General features: G+C 42.0%; 1 long non-coding RNA gene across 1 annotated transcript in view; it reads right to left on the bottom strand.

Moving 5' to 3' along the window:
* Positions 1-1,729: 1,729 nt before the first annotated feature.
* Positions 1,730-16,060, bottom strand: part of LOC125012368 — a 48,002-nt gene continuing 33,671 nt past the window's right edge. Inside the window, exons 2-3 of the long non-coding RNA XR_007113273.1 lie at positions 11,418-11,545; positions 1,730-1,816 (exon numbers count right to left, since the gene is read on the bottom strand). This is a non-coding gene — a long non-coding RNA (uncharacterized LOC125012368). The remainder of the gene's footprint in view (positions 1,817-11,417; positions 11,546-16,060) is intronic.

Here is a 16,060-nt window from a genome sequence, read left to right as displayed (position 1 = left end):
CATTTACATGTTACATCTACATAAATCTTTTTGCACTAGTGAACGCGGCCTATAGATGCCATTCTTCCATAAGCCCCGCTTGGCAGAAACCAATCTGGTCCGCGGTGAACATCCGTGCGAGCGAAGGCCTTCTGGGGGGAGGAAACGACAAGCTGGAGGGTGTTTGCTCGCGAAAGCTCCTTCTATAGGTGGCGTGCATCCCTACGCAAAGACAGACACGATGTCATGGTGAGGAGGTCGGTAGCAGGAGGAGGAGAGGTGGAGGGGTGGGTGTGCGGAGGGACGGGGGGATGGAGGAGAGGTTGGCATATGGTCACATGAGAGGCACTATCACAAGTTTGAGAGCCAAAGCCCTGCCCTGCGCATAATATGCATTGTGGCAACAAACACGGGTCGAGTGTTTTTGAAGCATGTAAGTTGCATGCAAGGGTGGCGGGTGAAGGGTGATGGGGGGGGTGGCGGCGGGGTGGATGGGGGTAACAGTTTGGGAGGGGGGGTGGCGACGTATGATGATGGCCTGAATTGAAAGAGCCACCTTTTGATTTTGGACAGGCCCTGGTTCCTGGCAGGCTGGGTGGCCATAAGGCGGGGTGGGGCCTGAGGATAATGGCAGCAGAAGGGAGAAGAGGCCGACAGCTGGCGAATTCTGCCCCAATATGTTTCCATGAAAGAGGCGAGGAAATTTCAGAAGACGCAATGCCCGAACGACACGCTCGGCGGCAAAAAGGGAAGATTAAAAATAAAATTAGTTAACATCTTGCCCGTTTCACCCCACGATGCACATTTCGGCGCAGGAAGAGGGGTTTGAGGGGGGGGGGGGGGGCGGGGGTGGGGGAGGTGCATATATGTGTGTCTGTGTTGGTTGGGGGAGGGGGAGGTGGTTATTGCGATGGCCATTCATAACACAACAACGCTTAAAAAAAAAAAAAAAGAAAAAGCTTCCAGTTAATTAGAAGAAGTCACCCCCTGAAACTCGTTCAGCTCGCACAGATGTGGCCTGGAGTGATTTAAACCACTTTCCCCTTCGTCTCGCCTTCTTTCTCCTCCCTACATGCGCGTCTTCTCTCCCCCGTCCTGAGCATATTGTGAATCTAAAATGCAAATGACTCCTCTTTTTCCTGCCTTTTTTCAACCTCCAATCGCCGTGCCTCTAATGAGGTGTAAAATATGTGCGTTAATGACACAAAAGTTATTTAGATCTGGGGGAAGAGTTAATTGGTTTTAATCACAGCCTACATCCATCTGGTTGCGGGAAACAACAAAATACGTCATCCTGATGTCTCATTAGACGCGTCGCGAGTCGCCGTGACTAAAAGATGTGCTCGTGTTTGGGTGAGTCTTAACTGGAAATAAACCTGGACTAGTTTGGGAAAAAAAACGAACCTGAGCAAGCAAGGAAGTTAAATATATCTGGGATTATAGTGACAATTTACTCTATGTGCACTAGGTTCTCAACAGAACACAAAACATGCAACTAAACAGACAGTTCTGTCAGAATTGCACTTTTTTTCCGTAAGACATTTAGACACATAAAATGTAGAAAGGAAAAAAATGTTTGAAATGTTTGTTTACTAAAACTAAAATCTTACTGTTGCCCTACTGTGATGTGCAGCTCCCAAGTTTGTTATGAATGAACGAAAGGACGTTGTTATAGTGACCTCTGCTTTGACCTGGGTGTCTGTGTGAGTGTGTGTGTTTGCATGCATGTGTGCATGTAATTGAACTTTACCTTTTATCCTGTTAATTGAAAGACAGAGAGAATGAGCTTCAATGGAGCTTCAATGGGTTTTGATGGGAGTGCCTTTTTGAATTGTCACTACAAAAAAATAAAAACACATCAAAATCAATGTTGCTATTAATCATTGACAAGGCTCTAATAATCCCCCAAGAAAAATCCACTTTGCATTTAGATTATTGAAAATAATCCAATTCTTGTGTTTCTTTTTTACGGAAAAAAAAAAATGCGATGCCATCACAACAAAAACAAAAAAAGTTAGATTTTTTTTTTAATATGTGCTATTTTTAGGGTAAAAAAGGGAAATATTTGGAGCTGCCATTATTTCTAGGATTTTAAATGTTAATATGTCACTGGTCCGGGTCTGCATGAGATTGAATTGGACGGCTTGTGACCCCTAAACTTCAATCTACTTTAAGATATTTGCATTATGATGAATAATAGATGTAACACTAGAATCTCCATTTCTAAAAAATGAACAGTACATTGTACCTAAATGAACAGAAGAGATGATTTTTCGAGAAGTTTTTATCTGAATAAGCTCAAACAAGAGTGAGTGTGATTTAAAAACCATGAAGCACCTTCTTCATCACTGAACCCCTGAGCTGAGCTCTGCATTGACCCTGTGGCAAAGCCTATCTTTAGTCTCCCTTCAGAGTCTTCCTTTAGTTACGGACATCCCTGAGTGGTCCCGTGAAAGTTTAAAAACAGACATTAATTATGCCTCGGGGGGATCGTACATTTCCCGTCACCGTCTTGAGGAGTTTTCTGTCGGCGGGGTTGGGGCTCTTTAAGCGAAATCGCTCAGCTCTGCTCTGCTGTCGTTTCTCCATCCGCTAAGCCTAAAGATGCTCTCACCATCTGTTGGCAGTGTGACATGTCCAAAGGACCATGTTTCCGAGGATCCTAACAGGCCAAGAACTAAAATGTGTGAACTGCAGGCCTGCTAATCTGAAGTGTTGATAAGAGGCTTGAAAACACACTATGTGTGACTTACACCAGAAAAACTAAGAATTCATTGGGGACTCAGCCAAGATCCAGAGAGACTCAACATGCACCTTAAGGTTCTTTAAATAAATAGAACCCCAACACTGTGCTATTTTATCCAGTTTTCTACTGGATTTTGTTCAGACAATTGTTTTTGTACTTTTGACGTCTCACTCAAAGCTTTATTTAAAGGGGTCATTGGATGCTTGTGATTTTCTCCATGAGTGTAAAGATGCCTGTGAACCTTCAGAGCCAATCACAGAGCAGCTTACAGGGCTGCTTCATTTCCCTTCATGTGTATCCCATTGTCCCTCTAATAAAACGTGGCTTCGCTAGCGTCGTCGCTACCTGTACAGAGGAAGGAGAGGGAGGGAGGAGTCTGAAGACCTGTGGGTACAGGGCTCTGGGCGGTCTTATGTCAAGAACAAATTAACTACATCACATGTTGAAAACGACTGGCTGAATGATACATTTTCACTCTCAGACCACTCATAGGAAACTGACTGCATTGAGAGTTTTTTTTTATCAGTTTTTCTTTTAGTTTTCTTTAAGTTTAGCCTGTCTTACAGACCAAAACTGCATGAATAAACAAGTGATTTATTTACAGAATGTGGAATCTATCTGTCACTTCCCCCAACATGACCACAATGGATCAAACAAATCTCATTCTACGTCTTATTCCTTATTTTATTTGTTTTTTGTGGTTATGTCCTACATTTAAAAAAAAAGTGAATAATGATGAATTACTTTTCCACTTGAACATATTTGGTAGTAAAATATTGTTGTATATATGTTGTCAGAAGGTTTTTTTTAATGTTTTGCTCTCTTATCTTTTTTTCCCATTTTAGGGTCTCGATAGTGACTGTCACCTTCCTAAAATAATGGCCTAAGTCACTTTTTTTGACAAAGTTATTTTCAATAATATATACTGAATGTCATATATTCAATATTTGGTTAATTTTTTGTGTTTTCTGAAAAAAGAAAAGAAAAATGATTTGGGCAATTATCTTAAGAGGAAGTCAAACCTAAAAAGTGGCAACACACATCTTTTATTCTGTTAAACGTGTATTCTTTTGGGTCCCAGACCAAACATTGGCAGCACCATCTTGCAAGTTTGGAGCCAGAGTTTTAGCAGTACGGTCTGAAAGTGGAGCCACGCTGATCCTTCACAAGTTGGATTGGATGTTGGATTATCTACTGTACTGGTGGTCGCCATTTTGTCATATACCGTTTAGCATCAAATAAGTAAGAAAAAAACGAAACAAAAAAATTGACACTTGAACATGCATCAGCTTTATATTAAGTGCATAAAATGACGGAAACCATCCTTGGAACAAACACTGACAAATATTTTAGTGCTTTAGTTTGGCCCAAGTCCCATCCACTAACATGGAGGCGGTGGAGCTTATTACCTATACTACAGTCAAACACCAGGGGGAGCTCTACTTGCTTTGGCTTCACTTTAGAGGAGCAGCTCCGCAATTCATCTTTATACTGTCTATGATACAAAAAAAAAAAAACTACAAGTACATCTTTGTGTTATAGTGGATTTTTGCTTTGTTTTTAAAAAAGGAAATGCATGCTCTTTAATTACTTCTTCTGTTCAAGACAAAACTGGAAGTGATATTAACTAATATTAATGACTAATCACTAGTAAGAACTGCCCAGTTGGAAAAATATATTATTGTAAACATCAGTATAGTGAAATAAGTTGTAAATTCTGTGTCTGGTAGTTAAACTAGCAGCAGCACCAGCCGTGATGAAAATTGCTGCGGTTATAATTAAGAAGACCTTAGCATATTTAGCTAAATTAAGCAGGAGGGTAGACTCCATATTTACAGCGTCTTTTCCTGACTAATTTCACCTCGAGTCTTCATGTGTGGTGCTGATAAAAAAAAAAGAAAAAACTCTCTCCGTGTTTACATTTCGCTCGCTTTCCCTCGGCTCGTTCATTGTGATTGACATTTCTAAATCTACAGGGCCTGAGTGTGCTGATTCCCAACTAACCACAAATTGTAGAGCCGGGAAATGATGTGTGGTGACAATCATTATCAGCTACTGAACTTTGACACCTAATCAGGGAAACAGTATGCAAGTGGTACAGATAATTATCTAAGGGATTGTCAATGTGTGTGTGTGTGTGTGTGTGTGTGTGTGTGTGTGTCTTTCCTTCTGCTAATCATCTCTGACTGTAGAAGACGGCTGTATTTTTGAGAAGCCTAAATAATCACATCTACAATTAAACGGTTTCACTGCCGCCATTTTTGTCCTGTCACAGGCGTTTTCCACGACAGTAAACCCAAATGCACAAAGGCAAGAACTCACACCTGTATGAACGTCAACATCATTAATACTCAAGTCAAAGTGTCAACGGTGAAAAAAAGTCTATTGCTGCCTTCAAATAGGGTCGTATTTGCCGCGTTGACGAGACATGTCCAGATGAACATCCCTCTCCTCGAAATTTTCATAATCTTTTATAACCAAGTTCATGAGTTTGCTTAGAAATGCTCGAGACGGATGGAAGTTAATATACACCAGTTAGGCCATAACATTAGGACCACCTTCCTAATATTGTGTAGGTCACCCTTGAGCCTCCAAAACAGTTGTGACTCATCATAGAATAGACACAGGTCTTCTGAGGGTGTCCCATGGTGTCTGGAAACAGGATGCTGTTAGTGGGAGGGCCTTTGGGTCCTATGGGGGTCTGAGAGGAAGGGTCTCTGTGGATCATCCCACAGATACTTGATCAGTTTGGGATCTAGTGAGTCAAGTTTTGTTCCTACATTGTTTTTGTGTGTGTGTGTCTGTGTCAGGCTGCATCCTGCTGGGGATGGCTGCTGTATTCAAGGAGTGTCATTGCTGTGGGGTGGGGGTGTCTGGTCTGGTCTGGGTGGGTGCTACATCCACACGAATGAATGCCAGGTCCAAACGTTTCCCAGCAAAAGATGCCATTGGCTTCTCTTGTCAGTAGTCATAATGTTGTGGCAGATCGGTGTATTGCAGTTTAGTCATTTACAGCTTTCTTTGCCATTTTAGATAATTCCCAAAGGCCTCATCCTTTCCATATTCTTCTGCGTCACTTTCAGTGAGTTACTGACCTTCAGCTTGCTGGACCGTCTGCCTCGGTGGCTTCTTTTTCTTTCAATTTATGACTGAACTTCCTACTCGAGCACCAAGTGCTCAAAGTTTTAGAGTTTGGGTAGGAGGTGATGTTATCTTGCATTTGCAAAGGTTTAATGTTTGTTTTCGAAACGCTACACTTGGTTGCAAACTCACTTAAAGAATGTGGAACAGAGTCCCAAGGTCTTTTTTTTTTAGGAAACTAAACTACAAGAGCCCAAGTAGGTGGAGCCTCATAGATTTATGGAGGAAAAGGTCACTCAAATAAACAAAAATGTATAATCTTCCCAAGAATTTCTGCTAAAGTAAACTCAGATGTGTTTCCAGTACATTTCCTGTCTGGTTCAATTTCTCATGAACTCACTGTGGACAAAGTGGGCACAAAGTTTGTGATTATCTGAAGGAGATGCACACCAGCACCAAAAAGGAATACTCAAATTAAACTCAACTTGTAAAACTGCCTTTCCCTTGTTTGTGCTTTTTGACAACTTAAGATCTTTAAAATGTCTTTTCCCTGGAAAAAAGGAAAAACTCTGAAACTCAGTTTAGCTGTGTCTTGTTTTCACCGTGACCCGAACTGATGTGTTGTGATGTGTTGTTTCCACAAATGTTAACCAGTGATGCCAAAAAGTTTCTGGATCACGCTGAAGGCCTCCACTCATGCAGCATAAATGTGCCCTTGCAACAGTGTTGCATCATGGGAATGGATGTGTTCAAAAGGTTGATGTTTGAGGATCCAGGCAAGCACACACAGAGCACTGAGGCTGTAAAACTACAGTGGATTTTTACATCTGTCTGGCCTCATTGCTATGCACAGAGCCCCCGAGCCACATTTCCCTGCTTCCACCTAGGGGTACAGCACATTGGCTATGATACCGCCCTGACAGATTACCGCCCTAAACAGTGAGAAAGAGGCCTGCCAGCAACAGCTGTCCTTTAGCATTGGAAATGCTAAGTTCCCCTTTGACAAAAACTGAACAGGAATGAGTGTCAACAATGCTTTGCCCTGGAGTCGTTGCTAACATCTTGTAACTTTCTGTGCTCTGAAGCACTTCTGTTGGATACGTTTGGATCAGCAGAGCAGCTGAGTTGTAATATCCATGGTAATTTCTCAGCTTTTGTCTCCTCTGATACTCGATACTAAGAAAAAAAACACAAAAACACAACGTCAATGGTGCTCTTGAAGCTGAGCGCTACGTTAGCCGGCTGCTATGCAAATGAGGTGGCATGAGAGGAAAGCAAACAAATCTGTTAATTGATACATCCTGTCGGCGGAGTGCCTCTGGGATTACCTGGAAGAGTTTGAGTATCATCATCGGAGAGCCGGGACACTCTACAGGAGTTTAAAGTGCATCTAATGGGGATGTTAGCGGTCGTCCTCCATAGGCTAATGGCAGCCATTTTGCTGGTTGTGGAGAGGTCCCCAAGCTGTCAAGGAACACGTATTCAGAGCGACCCGGGCGACCTGCGCTGACCCCAGCATACAAGTGTGTGGTAAGTTCAACAGCCTCTCCAGAAAAAAGCCGCCCATGGCAAGAAGACACTAATTAAGGTAACACAGGCAGTTAAGTCCCACAAGTGTAGCACACAGTTGGAGTGTATACTGAACCTTGTCATGTAGGTCACTTTGGAGCTTTTAGCAAAGCTATGCATATTAATGGACCACTGCTACAGCAGTCGCTGCCTCAGTGCTCATGGGTGGGTGGGTGGGCGGATGGGGGGGAGGTTGTGTACTAAATGTGGGGCTCTTTTCCGAAACATATGCATTGCAAATTGAGATTACGGCTGGTTACAGCTAGCACAGCGCCCGTGGCATTATTTAAAAATAAGAGAACATGATGCCGAAAGAATTACGAGTTACCCACGGATGAAAGAATTACAGTAGAAGAGGTGTAGAGAGATGACGGTATGTTAAGTGATATGAGAACACAATGTGTGACAGTTGACAGTTGAGTTTTGGTTTCAGAAAACCCCCTTATAATATACAAGGACATAAGGAATCATCTTGTACTGTATCATACAGTCACTGCACCAGAACAGCTGCAACTGCTCAGCACATTTACATGTGCAGATCAAATACATAAGTAGAGAAGATTGTCATTTGGGGGAAGGTCGCCTTAACTTTGGGTCAACAGGTTATGAAAAGCCCTTTCTCCATTTCAACATATCAGTGACCTAAGCCAGGTCCATAGTCTCAGGTTTGGTGGAAGTCAAAGAGGCCAAGAAAGTGCACAGAGAAGCCCACCAAAGTGTCACTGATGCTAATGTTCATCTCTGGCCTCGCAGAGACCGGGTGGAGGAGGAAGAAAAGAGCGGAGGCTGGTTTTAGCATAATATGGCCAACAATCACAAATTGCCTTGCAATCATTGTCAGTGTGCCAGATTTTCCGATTTAGCGGTGTGAAACTCCACAATTTTAAGATATAATATTTCCTTTGTCAGCACTGCAAGTACTAAATGTGCATTACAATGGAGGCCATTCTCAAAATTGCACCACAATTAATACCAATAACACAAGAGAGAAGTCAGAACCGTGCCACAGAGCTCATCATCAGGTGTCATATGTATAAGCCCCGAATTTAATCCACAGTGTCTTGTTGCGTGGCCGCCTTTACTCCGATCTCCTTCAGACCCGCGCCGTGCTTGTGACACGGCTCTTCAGCTGAGCCTCACAAACCGTCTGCCGCCACGTCAGTCAAGCCTTGTTTACAGATCTCCAACATCCTTTCTTTCCTCGCTCGGCTGCTTCACACTGCAGAGTCGGTCAGGGATGTGTGATGTACATCATCGGTAATCAGATAAGTTGGGTACCATCCTCCTGCTTTCTCTCCAAAACAACATGTCCACTGAACTGAAAGCCAGAGTGCAACTGTCACATTAGCAGCCAGAGAGTACTCGCTCTCCGCTGCATGCCTGGTAAACAAACCCTGAAAGATGCTTTGCATGACAGACAGACTGACGGCTCTTTCAGGCGAGTCCAGAGTGTCGCCAAAAAAATGAAAAAAAAGGCCCGCCACCCTCTCCTCTCTGTTGTCAGTTGAAACTCTTTAACCAATTAAAATGGCAGAGCGGGGCGCATTTTTAAATATGCATGACAGAATGTTGCATTTATGAAAAAAACGAGGTCTAAACTGCTAATTATGTGGTCAACAGTCTACCGCCGAGCTGCTTTGCTTTCTATTTAATTTGCACATGAAATGTCCACTCTCCTGATGGCAACCTGCATTTTGATCTCACACGGAATTGAGCAAGCTTTCAAGTGTGCCGCTTTAATGAGGCATTTCATATTCACAGAAAGGGATTCTGTCAAAGAATTGTGACAAAACCTCCCTGATCCCAACTAACTGTTGTTTGTCACTTTTTATAATGAGCCGCGGCCTCGTTATATTTCCTTTTCTGTAGATCATAATGGAGTCGTCAGAGTTTTTCCACCTCCCAAACAGCTACGTTCTCCTGTGGAGGCGATACTAGGAGGTTAAATTTACCACTTGATGAGTTTTGCTTTGAGCACTTTGGCAAAGTTGGACAATTATTTTTTGAATCCCAGGGCTCTCACAGTAGCGGATATGGTGGAAATAGCCAATTATGGAGAGTGATTTATTAAATGCTAGAAAATCAGCGCTTGTAATGTTGTTGGAAATGTCATTAGGCCAAGTAGAAAATGTTTACGAATGACTGGCTCGCGTGGTTAAGGTCAGGAAAATAGTCTGTAATCACTGAACACTGCAGTGGATAAGCAACTAAACGTAGACAATTCAGTTTCTCGCTGACAAGAAAACACTGACAATAAGACATCCACGGCCTAAATCAGCATCAGCATCATTCCCATATCCCAGCTGGATTTCCAAATGCCTTCTTTTTTCTGTTTCTGAGATAAGGAGGGGAAAAAACCCAGTCAGACCCTGCACTGCTTGCCAAAAACACTGCTCATCCAAAGTCATTTGCAGCAAAGTCCATTATCATCATCACTTGTGGTGATGAATTCCCTATGATGGTGGCAGGCCCGCAGCAGCCTCCACTCATAATGACATTCTGCTCTTGTTGGCAGTCACTCCCATTCAGATGGCTCATTCCCAACAGCCAGCATGTCAGACAGAGCACACACACAATACTGCAATACCGGGCAACAGGAATGGCTCTTGAAAGGCAGACTTCATTTGTGGGAAAGGCTATGGTGTTCAGTCTAGTCAGCATGTTACCTTTACTGTAATCATCTGTGACACTCGGATATGAATATGTTTAAATACTCTCTTTTTGTAGGGGTGGTTATTGGCAAGGACTTCACGATACGATACGTATCACGATACTTGAGTCACGATACGATACATTATTGCAATATTATGATATATTGCAATATTCTACATAGTTCACTGAGAAATTTTAAATGCTTTTGTATATATGCACCTCAGATGACAGTGATAATTCACTGAACAAATTAAATCAAAAAACTATTAATTCAAATGATCCATTTGCAGTTTATTGCAGTTTTCAAGCTGCGTACTCTTTGTTCAGCTTATTAGTTCCTTCTTCCATTTGAAAGCCAAAGTGCCTCCAAATGTCAGCTTTAAATTTTGATGGCCACCGCCATGCTCTCTATCTGCTACTTGCCAGTCCACTTCTTCCACTGCCTCACTCACCACTGCAGGAAAACTCCATGCAGCAAGGTGGCGCTACAGCAACACCTTGTGGAGCGGAGGTGCGGAAGTCGTTCATGATTGGCCCAAAACATGACTTTTTCTTTTAAATTCGATATTAAGACATTCAAAATTGATGTTGTATCGGAAGAAAAAGCATCGCGATTTATTACTATATCGATATTTTTTCCCACCCCTAGTTTTAAGTTAAGGGCTTTTGTTCCTTGGGAAAATCTTGGGAATCCTGCGAACACTCATGAACTGAATAAAATGAACTCATGAATAAAATGGCAGCTGCAAGAATTCTAACCCTAGAAACTGAAAACCAAACAAATGTAGTAACATCATGATGGGACATTGGGTGAATCCATATAGCCCTGGATTATTAATACAACTTACTTCTAAAGTATATCTATCGATGGTTGAGAAGGTTGAGTAATGTGGTTGGGTGCATGGTTGACTAAAGTGATGAATTGCATACATACTGCACACGCCAATCAGGCATAATATAACATGTGTATGTAAATGTGTTGTGAAACTAAAATGAGAATTAAAGAAAGAAGCTCAGCAACATCACTGTAACATGATGGCTTTCAATAATAAATCATGGGTAAAATGTGAAACCCTCGTGCTACTGATATCCAGTAAGAAGGCACTGTGAGGCCGACATGTGACTTTCCTTCAGTGTGTGGAATGATAACGATAAGATAATCCTGGGGGTGCAGAGCGAGATGACTGAAGGTGACTCTGAACCCGTGCTTATCTGGGGATTCGGTAAACAAGAGGCCTGGCAAGCGCGACACTCGGCTGTTGACAACTGGTGATGATGACCAGGTGGGATATGTTATCCTAACAGTCTGGAACTCTTGTGAATTATTTGCTGATAGATATAAACAGCTGTTATTCTTGGTAATGGAAAGCAATTAGAAACATCTGCATACTTGGCTGTGAGCGATGCCTCCGAACGGTGGCCGAGGCTCCCAGGTGCCGCTGGGAAATAATTACATCATCAGTATGGGGGCTGGAGCTGGAGGACTGCTAGTGATCTGTGAAGAGCAAGGAAGAGAGCCTAAAGAGGGACAGACAAGAAGAAAAAAAATGGTATTAATCAGTCTTATGAAGAATTTGTGTTTTGCTCACAATCCTTAAAAGTGAATCACAGCAAGATTAGTCTGGATCCAGCACATTGTATGTGTGTCATGTCTGTTTATGTTAACAATATTTGACTCTGTGATCGTTTAATTCTGGAGATTTTAGACAGAGAGATCAGTAGAAGAAAGATATTATATGAGGTGAAAAAGAAACAACAGGAAAAATCCGTAAACTTGTGCAGATGTATCTTTGCATCAGTTTGCACCACACAGTGTGAACTTACACTGTTCTATTTACACCGATCAGCCATAACATTATGAGCACCTTCCTTATATAATATAATATGCCAGGTCCAAAAGATTCCCAGCAGAACACTATTGTTACAAGACAGTTATCGCTACTTACTTCTCCTGTCAGTGGTTTTAATGTTGTGGCTGATCGGTGTATTTTGTGCACTGAAATGACCTGAATCACAAACTGCAAAATCAAAAATGATGAGTTAACAAAAATATCTGAATGAGATACTTCAGTAAAATGCCACTGTGTAGTGTTTCAGTACATTTGAGCAGTAACATAAATACTATAATATGTTAATTAAAAAAAAGAAAAGAAAGAAGAAGCCACGGGGACGAGTAGACGGATTCAAAACAACATGTAAAAGTGTAAAACTGTCCTCTCACCAACTGTCAGACTCAGAACAGACGTACACGTGAACATAAACACATACACCCACAGAGGAAGACAGTAGACATTTGTTCTGGTGATAATTTATTCCTTTCACTCGTAATGTTGTTCGGTGAAACTCTTCAGCCCTCAGTTCTGAAGCTTCTCATAGTTCCTTTTGACGTGACTTTCTTTGTAGTTTGTTTGTGAATTTGGACAGGCCTTATGACACGCTATATGGCCAAACGTATTCACTCACTGATCCAAATAACTGAAGGTGTGTAAAACCAAGCCCTTAGGTGTGCAGACTGGTTCTTCAAGCATATGTGAACGAATGGGTCGCTCTCAGGAAGTCAGTTAATTACAGCGTGGTACTGTGGTGGGATGCCACCTGTGCAACAAATCCAGTCATGAAATTTTCTCAATACTGAATATACCACAGTTAGAGGCCTCGAAACTTCATGTGGCCTTCAGAATAGCTCAAGGACAGTGCACAGAGAGCTTCATGGAATGGGTTTTCATGGACCAGCAGCTGCATCCAAACTAAACATCACGAAGTGCAGTGCAACGTGTCAAATGCAGTGGTAGAAACATTCTTTGGAGTGACGATCCTCCCTCTGGCAATCCGATGGACCAGTCTGGGTTTGGTGGTTACCAGGGGAACGGTACTTGTCTGAGTTCCAGTGAAAAATTCCACGCTCCCAAACTTTGTGGGAACAGTTTGGGGATGAACCCCTTCTCGTTCCAACGTGACTCTACACCAGTGCACAAAGCAAGGTCCATAAAGACATGGATGAGGGAGTTTGGTGTGGAAGAACTTGACTGACCTGCACAGAGCCCTGACCTCAACATGATGAGAACACCTTTGGGATGAATTAGAGCAAAGACTGTGAGCCAGGCCTTCTCGTCCAACATCAGCGTCTGATCTCACAAATCTGGAATAATGGTCAAAAATTCCCATAAACACACTCCTAAACCTTGTGGGAAGCCTTCCCAGAAGAGCTGAAGCTGTTCTAGCTGCAAAGGGTGGCTCGACGCCATATTAAACTCTATGGATTAAGAATGTACATATTTCCTTTTTCTTTTTTTTTGTTTTTAAAGTGTATATATGTGTGCCTATACATATACTTTTGGAAATATAGTGTAGATGGAGATTATTATTATCATATTTACAAATAGAGTGCCACTAAAACATCTGGAAAACGTTTTGTATTCTACATTGTAAAAAGGTTGTCTCTTCCCCGCTCTTACTGAAAAAGCCGTACTGATAGGCAGTCAGTCACACCACAGTGTGCCTCCCTTTAATTGTGTTGTGTGCGGAGCCGCTGACCTTCTGCACCGACCTCCTTCTCGCTCTAAACAATACCGAGGTTGCGAGAGCCCCGACTGCGTGATGCCTCTAAATTTACCAGCGCTAAAGCATGACAGTGACTCTCCGCATACATCAACGTACAGCCCCCCGCTGAGCGTGCTCATCAGCTGTAAATACCAGCAGTCTGCGCTGCCGCGGCGAAATGAGCAGTCTGGGGGACCTGACCGTGTTGCGTGGTGGCAGCTTGGGCCTGATTGTTAAAGAGTGTGTCCTGTAAGCAGAAGGTCACGGGCCTCGATCAGCTGTGGAGGCAATGAGCCCTGACTAGGTGTCCTCGAGCAGCACACTGACCCCTGGTGTCCACCTGACAAGACCTCATGCTCCTGACTTACACTGTTAAACCAAATGCACTTGTAAGAAATATTTGTAAGCAACATTTCTATGTGTAATATTTATTCAACTACATGTTAATATTAAAAGTGCAAATGTTGGCTAACTCAAGCACTACCTGTTTACATTATGGACCAACAAATGTTAAATGGTTTAAAACATAGGTCTTAAACATGAATCCAGCATATTTTGGATATTTTGGTCTCTGTTTAAACTTAAAATTATGACTTTAATATTTGAACCTGTGTATTATTTTTTGCAAGATGATAATAATGTATTTTTATAGAAATCATGAGGCTGAGTTTAATATAGAACACATATAGTTGATAGTAGATATCTCTGCATCAGTTTGGGGGTCCTTGGTCTGAAAAAGGTTGAAGACCCCTGGTTTAAACTGCACATTGTCTTAAAAGAAACATGTGGAAATACCTCATTTGAATGCAAGTTGGATAATAAACAAACTGAAAGATTAATCTCTGCTTTAAAATGTGACAGTCGTGTGATTGTACAATTAATTAAAGCAGCAACTAACTCCTTTTTTTACATAAAACACAGAATAATTCCAGTCTGTTTGAGAAATATCACTTTGATCAAGATCTACACAAACAAGACAGCAAAAAAAACAGGGGGGAGAGAAAAAAATATCCTCGCCACTGCATTGTCTCGGTGGAAGACACGAGATAGAAACAGCTCCAGCACAAAACATTATGTTTGTGCCTTTGTTTCATTGGGCCTTTAATCCCTCGGGCAACAAACAGAAAATATCAGTCAGAACGGATGAACCTGCGGGCCGTGAGCTGCGGCTGTTGTAGCTGGATATGTTGATGCTGGCTGGCGTACCTGTCACAGAAAGCTGCAAGCGCAGTTCAAAAACGAGGTGGCTGGTGTCACATGAGTCTGCAGAGGGAGCCTGTGACGAATATGAGCACAGCAGTGAAGTACGGCGAGTCTGTACCTGTCAGCACTTTCTTTGTTGCTATGAACTTTTTTTTTTTTTTGGGGGGGGGGTGTTACTATTGAGACAATGTGAGAGGTCATGCGATGCCCGTTATTAGATTTCATGTCGTGTTCGTGTTCAGGATTGACTGACCTCGATAGACCATTTCTGGTTTGACAGAAAATGGAAAACTATCGAGTGGATATACTTCAGATTCACGGTGCTTAAAAAAGCATTAGACTGACCTTCAATAAATAATAACTAGAATAAATTACGTTAAGAAATGAATGGTGACCTCAAATAACAACATTTAACAGGAATAACTGAAGACAAATACACAAGAAACAAAAGTGCATCGGCTGCAGATTATTACAACAAGGATCTGTGACCACGAATTAGAAGTTTTATAACAGTGTTTTATGTTTTTATATTCATTAGAGGAACACCTTGTGCTGTTCTTCGTGTTTTTTTTTTTTTTTTTAGTTGTCCCTAAAGCGTTTGGGATGGGACTACATTCCATCACTTGATGGACGATATGACCAAGATATGACAGAGATGAGGACATAGTCTGGTCTGTCTTTATCAAGTGAAGCTTCTCCAACAAAGATATTACAAGAAGCAAGTGGAACCACTGTGGAGGGTAAAGTAGTAAATGCAACTTCTGCCTGGACACCCCTGAAACATACAACTAATGTTGAGTTAGCTCGCGGTTAGCATTAGCATTAGCATGTATCAAGAATCCTCCAAATAATAATTAACTTAATGTAGTTTCAGTCACAATTTAGTCTAACTCATAATGTTATCCAGGCCGAAAATGATTATGTATTAGATATTAATTTTATCTGATTCTTTTAACTGCGTTCACCCAAAGTCTTCTATGACCGGCAGTGGCTGGTATGCGACAAAACTTCAAGTCAATGTTTTTGCTTTTTTGGTTTTGGCCCCAAAAAATACAGCGAGATGTCATTTTCACGGCTGACAGTGACAGTGTTAGCCTGAAACTTCCCTCTGTTTTGCCTCCAGCTAATGCCGTGATGTCACAGTGATGTAGGCCATGAAGCGGTCTATAGGAGCGTCACTTTTGGCGTGTTTGGTACTCATGGGGTTCACCTGTAGTTACCTTAAATCACGTCAAACCTTCGCGGTCAAGCTTTTTGTTCACCTAAATACATTGGAAATGTCCACGCAGT

Source organism: Mugil cephalus, chromosome 8, assembly GCF_022458985.1.
Source record: "Mugil cephalus isolate CIBA_MC_2020 chromosome 8, CIBA_Mcephalus_1.1, whole genome shotgun sequence".
Lineage (NCBI taxonomy): Eukaryota > Metazoa > Chordata > Actinopteri > Mugiliformes > Mugilidae > Mugil > Mugil cephalus.
This window is presented reverse-complemented; position numbering and strand designations above follow the sequence as displayed.